The following is an 8,634-nucleotide window of genomic DNA, read 5'->3' on the forward strand; positions in this document are numbered from 1 at the left end:
GTCAGCGAGGGAAGTGCTCAACTTCATGGTGCACAAAATTGACTCCACACGTTTCGCATAGATAGACCTGCAAGTATACTGGGTCGTCCAAGTAACACATCAGGTGAGTGAGGGTCGATCCCACAAAGATTGTTGGTTTGATCAAGCAGTGGACATCTTTGGGGGCATTGAACGCCAGCTTGGGACTCCCTTTTGGGCGTTGGGATGCCAACTACTCCCTTGTGGGCGTTGGACGCTAGGAATGGGATGGTAGCTGGCATTGGACGCTAGTTTTGGGCCTTCATTTCCAAAGCAAAGTATAAACTATTATATATTTCTGGAAAGCTCTGGATGTTAGCTTTCCATAGCCTTTGAGAGCTCTCCATTTGAACATCTGTGACTTCAGAAATGCTCCTTCGAGTGCATGGAGGTCAGATCATGATAGCATCTGTAGTCCTTTCTCTGTCTCTGAATCAGACTTTTGCTCAAGCTCCTCAATTTCAGTCAGAAAATACCTGAAATTACCATAAAACACAACAACTAAAATTAGAATCCAAAAATATGAATTTTGCACTAAAACCTATGAAAATATAATAAAACTTAAACAAAACATACCAAAAATTATATGAAAATGATGCCAAAAAGCGTATAAAATATATCCGCTAATCAGAACACCAAACTTAAACTGTTGCTTGTCCCCAAGAAACCAAAAATAAAGTAGGATAAAAAGAAATAGAAGGATACAATGAATCTTAGAGTTTTCAATAAAGCTCAGTTTCAATTAGATGAGTAGGACTAGTAGCATTTTGCTTCTGAATAGTTTTTGCATCTCACTTTCCATTGAAGTTCAGAATGGTTGGCATCTTTAGGAACTTAGAATCCAGATAATATTTTTGACTCTCCTAGTTTAGTTCTTTTTTATTCTTGAACACAGCTTATTTAGAGTCTTGGCCGTGACCCTAAGCGCTTTGTCTTCTAGTATTACCACCGGATACATAAATGCCACAGATACTTAACTAGGTAAACCCTTTCGGATTGTGATTCAGCTTTGCTAGAATCCCCAGCCACTGGTGTCCAGAGTTCTTAAGCACACTCTTTGCTTTAGATCACGACTTTAACTGTTCAGTCTCAAACTTTTCACTTGACACCTTCACAACACAAGCATATAGTTAGGGAAGCAGCTCATTTGAATTATTTAGGCTAAGATATTTCTTCTTTTAGGCCCTCCTAACCATTGATGCTCAAAGCCTTGGATCCTTGCTCTTGCCTTTTGGTTTAAAGAGCTACTGGTTTTTTGCTTTTGTCTTTTGGTTTAAAGAGCTATTGGCTTTTTCTGCTTGCTTCTCTCTTTTTTTTCTTTTTTTTTTTGCATATATTTTTTTTCTTTTATTGCTTTTTGCTGCTTTTTTTTGCTTCAAGAATCAATTTTTAGATTTTTCAGATTACCAATAATACTTTACTTTTATCATCATTCTTTCAAGAGCCAACATTCCTTACTCCAACATCAAATATGCACTGTTTACTCATACATTCAGAAAGCAAAAGCAATGCCACCACATCAAATAATTGAACTATTCTTAATATATAACTCGAAATTCAAGTATCTCACTTTCTTTTTCAATTAAAATTTTCTTTTAAGCAAGGTGATGTATATGTGGAATATTTCATAGCTTTAAGAAATAAATAAAGATGATCATGCACTAGAAACAAACAATGAAACAAAATACAAGGAAAACAGAAAAATAACATAAATAACAGGGGATAAAAAGAATGAATCCACCTTAGTGATGACGGCTACTACTCCTTCTAGAGGATCCAATGGAGTGCTTGATTTCTTCTATGTCATGCCCCTGCCTCTGTTGTTCTTCCCTCATGGCTCTTTGATCTTCTCTCATGGCCCTTTGGTCTTTTCTTATTTCATAGAAGATGGTGGAATGCTCTTGATGTCCCATCCTCAGTTAGTCCATGTTGGAGCTTAATTCTCCCAGAGAAGTGTGCACCTGGTCCCAATAACCTTGGAGAGGAAAATACATCCCTTTAGGCATCTCAATGATGTCTTATTGAGGAAGCTCCACATGCTCTTATTGAGGTGCATGTGTAGGCTCTCTAGTTTACTCCATCCTCTTCTAGTGATGGGCTTGTCCTCCTCAATGGGGATGTCTCCTTCTATGAAAATTTCTGCTAAATTGCATAGATGACATATAAGGTGGGGGAATGCCAACCTTGCTAAGGTGGAAGGCTTTTCAGCTTTGTTGTACAATTCCTGAGGTATCACCTCATGTACCTTCACCTTATTTCCAATCATGATGCAATGAATCATGATGGCTCTGTCAATGGTCACTTCTGACCGATTGCTAGTTGGGATGATAGAGCATTGGATGAATTTCAACCATCCTCTAGCTATGGGCTTGAGGTCAAGCCTTCTCAGTTGGACAGGCTTGCCTTGAGTATCCCTCTTCCACTGAGCTCCTTCCGCACATATGTCTGAAAGGACTTGGTCCAGCCTCTGATCAAAATTGACTCTCCTAGTGTAAGGATGTGGGTCTCCTTGTATCATTTGCAAATGGAGCGCCAAGCTTACACTTTCTGGGCTGAAATCCAAGGGTCGCCCTCGGACAATGGTGCTCCAATTTTTTGGATGTAGGTTCACACTTGTGTCATGGTTTTTAATGAACCATGCATTGACATAGAACTCTTGTACCATCAAGATTCCAACTTCTGGAATAGGATTGGTTAGGACTTCCCAACCTCTCCTCTGGATTTCTCTTTGGATCTCTAGGTACTTATTCTTTTTTAGCCTAAAAGGGACTTTAGAAATCACCCTTTTCTTTGCCACTACTTCATAGAAGTGGTCTTAATGAGCTTTGGTGATGAATCTCCCCATCTTCCAAGGTTCAGAGGTGGAAGCAATAGCTTTCCCTTTGCTTTTCTGGAGGATTCTCCTACTTTGGGTGCCATAAGTGTGAATGGAAAGCAAAAAGCAAGGCTTTTCCAACACCAAACTTAAAAGATTTGCTCATCCTCGAGCAAAATATGAAGAAAAGAGTAGAAGAAAAAGAGAATATAAGAGATGAAGGGAGAAAGGAGGATTCGGCCAAGTGGGGCTTAAGTGTATGAATGGTGTGTGTATGAAGGGTAGAAAGAATGGGTATTTATAGGGTTGGGATAAGGTAGAGTTCAAATGAATGGGTGGGAATTGGGTGAGAAATTTTGAATCTGAAGTGGGTGGGGGTTGGTGGGAGTTATGGATGTGATTGGTTTAGGGTTTATAGGGAAGAGTATGTGGGGAAGAGTGAAAGTAAAAGAGATAAGAAGGTGGGGTAAGTGGAGATTTTGTGGGACCCACTGGTCCTGGGAGACTAGGGAATTCGAATTCTCTGCACCCTTATGGGCATTGAACGCCCAGCTTCTACTCCTGGCTGGCGTTAAACGTCAGCTATGTGCTTCTTATAGGGCGTTGAACGCCCATTAGGGTGCTCCTTCTTGGCGTTCAACGCCAGGTCTCTGCCTCTTTCGGGGAGTTAAACGCCCAGTATCTTCTCCCTGGCTGGCATTCAATGCAAGCTTCATGCTCCCTGGCAGCAATGCTACTCCTGATGAGTGTTGAACGCCCACTCTGGCCTCCTTATCTGGCGTTCAACGCCAGTAAAGTTCCTGCTCCAAGGTGTTCTTTTTCTAACTCTGACTATTTCTATTTCTGTTCTAACTACTCCACATGATCACAAACTTAAACAAATATGAAAATTAAACTGACATAACTTAAATAAACTTAAAGAAAAACAAGAAAACATTAATTATTGATGGGTTGCCTCCCAACAAGCGCTTCTTTAACGTCACTAACTTGACGGTTAGCTCCTTACATAGATGGATAGGGGCTCAGAATTTTGCCCCGTACAGTAAACTTCTTGTCTGTGCTCTCATGGATGAGCTCCACATGCTCTAGAGACAGGATCTTGTTCACTATATGTGGAATCACTGAATTGTCAGTGAAGACCACTCTCATGCCAGGTGAGAGGCCTTCAGTAGGGATCTTTTTATCCCTCCATCCTTTAGGTACTTCCTTCTTAGTATCTTTATTTTCAGTGCTTGATAATGGCTACCCAACACCAAACTTAGAGTTGGTGTCTGGGGGTTCTGTATAGCTCTACACTGAGAGAGAGGGTTGGAATACTAAGTGTTGTACAACTGTCTCTCTTTTGTCCGAGGTACAATTAGGGTTAGGCATCTTAAGCAAGATGTGATCCTCCCATAACTATATAATCAGCTCTCTCTTTGCCACATCAATGATGGCATTGGAGTGGTTAGGAAGGATCTTCCAAGGATGATGGATTCATCCTCTTCCTCCCCAGAGCCTTCTCAAAGGTGATGGTGCCTATGGTGCAAGGAATTAGGAAATGTCCGGGGTTTGGCAGCTTCTGAGGTAGTTTCTGTTGAACCAATGCATTGAGTTCCTTGGTTAGCACGGGAGGTTTTTCCTCCAATGTCTCTGTGCCAAACAACTTGGCATTTAGCTTCATGAGGACTCCTAGGTAATGAGTAACTTCCTCTTCCCTGATTTCCTCTTCCTCATCAGAGGAGGAGTGATCCTCATAATCCATGAATTGTAACAACGCATTCAAGGGAACTTCTATAGCCTCCTCAGGAGCCTTAGTTGCCTTCAATTTTTCAATAGAGAACTCTTGAGAGGGCATTAAATGCCTAGCTACCCTATTACTGGCGTTCAACGCCAGCTTGTGTACCTCTTTGGGCGTTGAACGCCCAGTAAGGCCTTCCTTACTGGCGTTCAACGCCAGTGATGGTGCTTTTGTGGGCATTGAACATCCAGTGATGTCTTCCTTACTGGCGTTCAACGCCAGATCATCCCCTTCAGGTTCGGCCTCAACTTCTACAGTGATGGCCTTGCACTTTTCTCTTGGGTTCACTTTAGTGTTACTAGGAAGAGTGTTAGGATGGGTATCAGGAATTCTCTTGCTAAGCTGACCAACTTGTACCTCCAGATTTTTGATGGAGGATTTAGTCTCTGTTATAAAATTGTGAATGGTCTTAGAGAGTTCAGAGACTATGATTGCTAAGTCAGAAAGGCTTTGCTTAGAAGTCTCCATCTGTTGTTGAGAAGATGTGAATGGTGGTCTGTTGTTGAACCTATTCTGAGTTTTTCCACCTTGATTATTGTTGAAGCCTTGCTGAGGCTTCTGTTGATCCTTCCAAGAAAGGTCAGAATGATTCCTCCATGAGAAATTGTAGGTGTTTCCATAGGGTTCTCCTATGAAATTCACCTATTTGATCATGGGTTGATCTGGATCATAGGCATCTCCATCATAGGAGGTGTCCTGAGTGCTGCTAGTTGTAGCATGTGATCCAATCAGATGCTGAGAGATCATATTGACCTGTTGGGTCAAGATCTTGTTCTGAGCCAGTATGGCATTCAGAGTGTCAACTTCCAGGACTCCTTTTTTCTGAGCAACCCCATTGCTCATAGGGTTTCTCTCAGAAATGTACATGAATTGGTTGTTTGCAACTATTTCTATGGGTTTCTGCACCTCTGTAGGCATTTTCTTCAAGTGGAGTGATCCATCAGCAGAATGGTCAAAAGACATCTTGGACATCTCAGATAGACCATCATAGAAGATTCCTAGGATAGACCATTCTGAGAGCATGTCAGGAGGACATTTCCTGATCAGTTGCTTGTATCTTTCCCAAGCTTCATAGAAGGATTCACCCTCTTTTTGTCTGAAAGTTTGTACTTCCACCCTGAGCTTACTCATCTTTTGAGGTGGAAAGAACTTGGCCAAGAAAGCATTTACCAACTTTTCCCAAGAGTCTAGGCTTTCCTTAGGTTGAGAATCCAACCATATTATAGCTCTGTCTTTGAGAGCAAAGAAGAAAAGCATAAGTCTGTAGACCTCAGGATCCACTCCATTGGTCTTAACAGTATCACAGATTTGCAAGAATTCAGATAAGAATTGATGTGGATCTTCTAGTGGAAGTCCATGAAATTTACAATTCTGTTGCATTAGAGAGACTAACTAAGGCTTAAGTTCAAAGTTATTTGCTCTAATGGCAAGTATAGAGATACTTCTTCCATAGAAGTCAAAAGTGGGTGCAGTGACGTCACAAAGAACCTTCCTTGCATTTCCTCCATTATTCTGTTCGGCTGGCATGCTTGTATTTTCTGTTTCTTGTTAGAAAAGTTTTGTGAGGTCTCTTCCAGAGTGTTGGGCTTTAACTTGTTATAAATGCTTCCTTAGGGTCCTCTCAGGTTCAGGATCAGAATCAAAGAGAGGTTCTTTATCCCTGTTCTTGCTCATAAACAAGAAAAATAAAACAAAAAGAAAGAGAATGGAAGTTTCTATGTCAAAGAATAGAGAGCTCCATGTGAGATGTGAAGAAGAAAGAAAAATGAGGGTAGAAGAATGAGATGAAGAATTCGAATGAAAGGATAGAAGAATTCAAAAATTAAGAAGTAAAAAGAGAAACTAGAATTAAAATATTTTTGTTTTTATTTTATTTATTTATTTAATTTCAAAAACAAGAAAGAAATTAAAAGCTAATTAACTGATGAGCGGATGATTTATACGCTTTTTGGCATTATTTTTAGGTAGTTTTTAGTATAATTTAATTAGTTTTTACTATGTTTTTATTAGTTTTCAAGCAAAATTTACATTTCTGGACTTTACTATGAGTTTATGTATTTTTCTATGATTTCAGGTATTTTCTGGCTAAAATTGAGGGACCTGGGCAAAATCTGATTCAGAGGCTGAAAAAGGACTTCAGATGCTGTTGGATTCTGACCTCTCTGCACTCGAAATGGATTTTCTAGAGCTACAGAAACTCAAATGGCGCGCTCTCAATTGCGTTGGAAAGTAGACATCTAGGGCTTTCTAGCAATATATAATAGTTCATACTTTGCCCAATTTTTGATGATGCAAACTGGCATTCAAACGCCAACTTCCTGCCCTATTCTGAAGTTAAACGCCAGAAACAGGTTACAAACCAGAGTTAAAAGCCACAAACAGGCTGCAACCTGGTGTTTAACCCCAAGAGAAGCCTCTACACGTGTAAAGCTCAATGCTCAGTCCAAGCACACACCAAGTGGGCCCCGAAAGTGGATTTCTGTACTATCTGCACTTAGTTACTTATTTTCTGTAACCCTGGCTACTAGTTTAGTATAAAAATAACTTTTAGAGACTTACTATGAACCTCATGAAATTTCACATCTGAATTTTGTATCCTCTACGGCATGAGTCTCTAAACTCCATGGTTGGGGGTGAGGAGCTCTGCTGTGTCTCGATGGATTAATGCAATTACTTCTGTTTTCTATTCAATCACGCTTGTTTCTGTTCTAAGATACTCGCTCGTACTTAACCATGATGAATGTGATTATCAGTGACACTCATCACCATTCTCAACCTATGAACGCGTGCCTGACAACCACTTCTGTTCTACCTTAGATTGAGTGTGTATCTCTTTGATTCCTGGTTCACGTGTTTGATTGCATCTCCTGACAACAGAGCATTCGAATCCGTGAGATCAGAGTCTTCGTGGTATAGGCTAGAATTATTGGCGGCCATTCCTGAGATTCGGAAAGTCTAAACCTTATCTGTGGTATTCCGAGTAGGATTTGGGATGCGATGACTGTGACGAGCTTCAAACTTACGAGTGCTAGGCGTAGTGACAGACGCAAAAGGATCAATGGATCATATTCCAACATGAGTGAGAACCGACATATGATTAGCCATGCGGTGACAACACATTTGGATCATTTTCACTGAGAGGACGGATGGTAGCCATTGACAACGAAAATCCACCAACATACAGCTTGCCATGGAAGGAGCCTTGCGTGCATGAAGAAGAAGACAGTAGGAAAGCAGAGATTCAGAAGACAGAGCATCTCTAAAACCTCAATATGTTCTCCATTACTGCATAACGAGTATTATTTATTTTATGTTAATCACTTCTCATAAACCCAACCATTTTTACTATTGATTTCCTGACTAAGAATTACAAAATAACCATAGCTTGCTTCAAGCCAACAATCTCCGTGGGATCGACCCTTACTCACGTAAGGTATTACTTGGACGACCCAGTGCACTTGCTGGTTAGTGGTACGAGTTGTGAAAAGTGTGATTTACAATTCGTGCACCAAGTTTTTGGCGCCGTTGCCGGGGATTGTTTGAGTTTGGACAACTGACGGTTTATTTTGTTGCTTAGATTAGGAAAATTTTTTTTTTAGTTTAGAGTCTTCTATTATTGTTTTTGGTTGAAATTTTTTTTAAAATCCTTATTTTCTTTTTCAATTTTTTTCGAAAATTTTTATTAACTAATAATTGAGTTTTTCTGTTTGAGTTTAGTTTCATATTTTAAGTTTGGTGTCCTTTGTGTTTCTATTTTCTTAAAAATTTTTCAAAAGTTGTTCTTAGCGTTCATCGTGATATTCAAAGTTTCCTGTTTGTTTCCTTTGTTTCGATCTAAATATTTAAGTTTGGTGTCGTTTTTACTGTTTTTCTCTTTCTTCATTAAATTCAAAAATATTTTTCCTCTTTATTCTAATTGATTTTCGAAATTTTCCTTAAAAAATTCAGATTTTTATTTTAAAACTTTCTATTTTATCTTATCTTAGTTTTAAAAATTCAAAATTCAAATCTTTTTTGAAAA

The 8,634-nt window shown here is 39.6% G+C and overlaps 1 non-coding gene across 1 annotated transcript; it reads left to right on the forward strand.

Annotated features, from left to right (window-relative positions):
• The first annotated feature begins 5,634 nt into the window (after nt 1–5,634).
• Nucleotides 5,635–5,738, forward strand: LOC148553064 (small nucleolar RNA R71). The gene has a single exon (XR_015892856.1). It is a non-coding gene; the product is annotated as a small nucleolar RNA R71 (small nucleolar RNA).
• Nucleotides 5,739–8,634: the final 2,896 nt, after the last annotated feature.

The sequence above is a fragment of the Arachis ipaensis genome, chromosome B7, assembly GCF_059453495.1.
Source record: "Arachis ipaensis isolate K30076 ecotype BB chromosome B7, ASM5945349v1, whole genome shotgun sequence".
Classification (NCBI taxonomy): domain Eukaryota; kingdom Viridiplantae; phylum Streptophyta; class Magnoliopsida; order Fabales; family Fabaceae; genus Arachis; species Arachis ipaensis.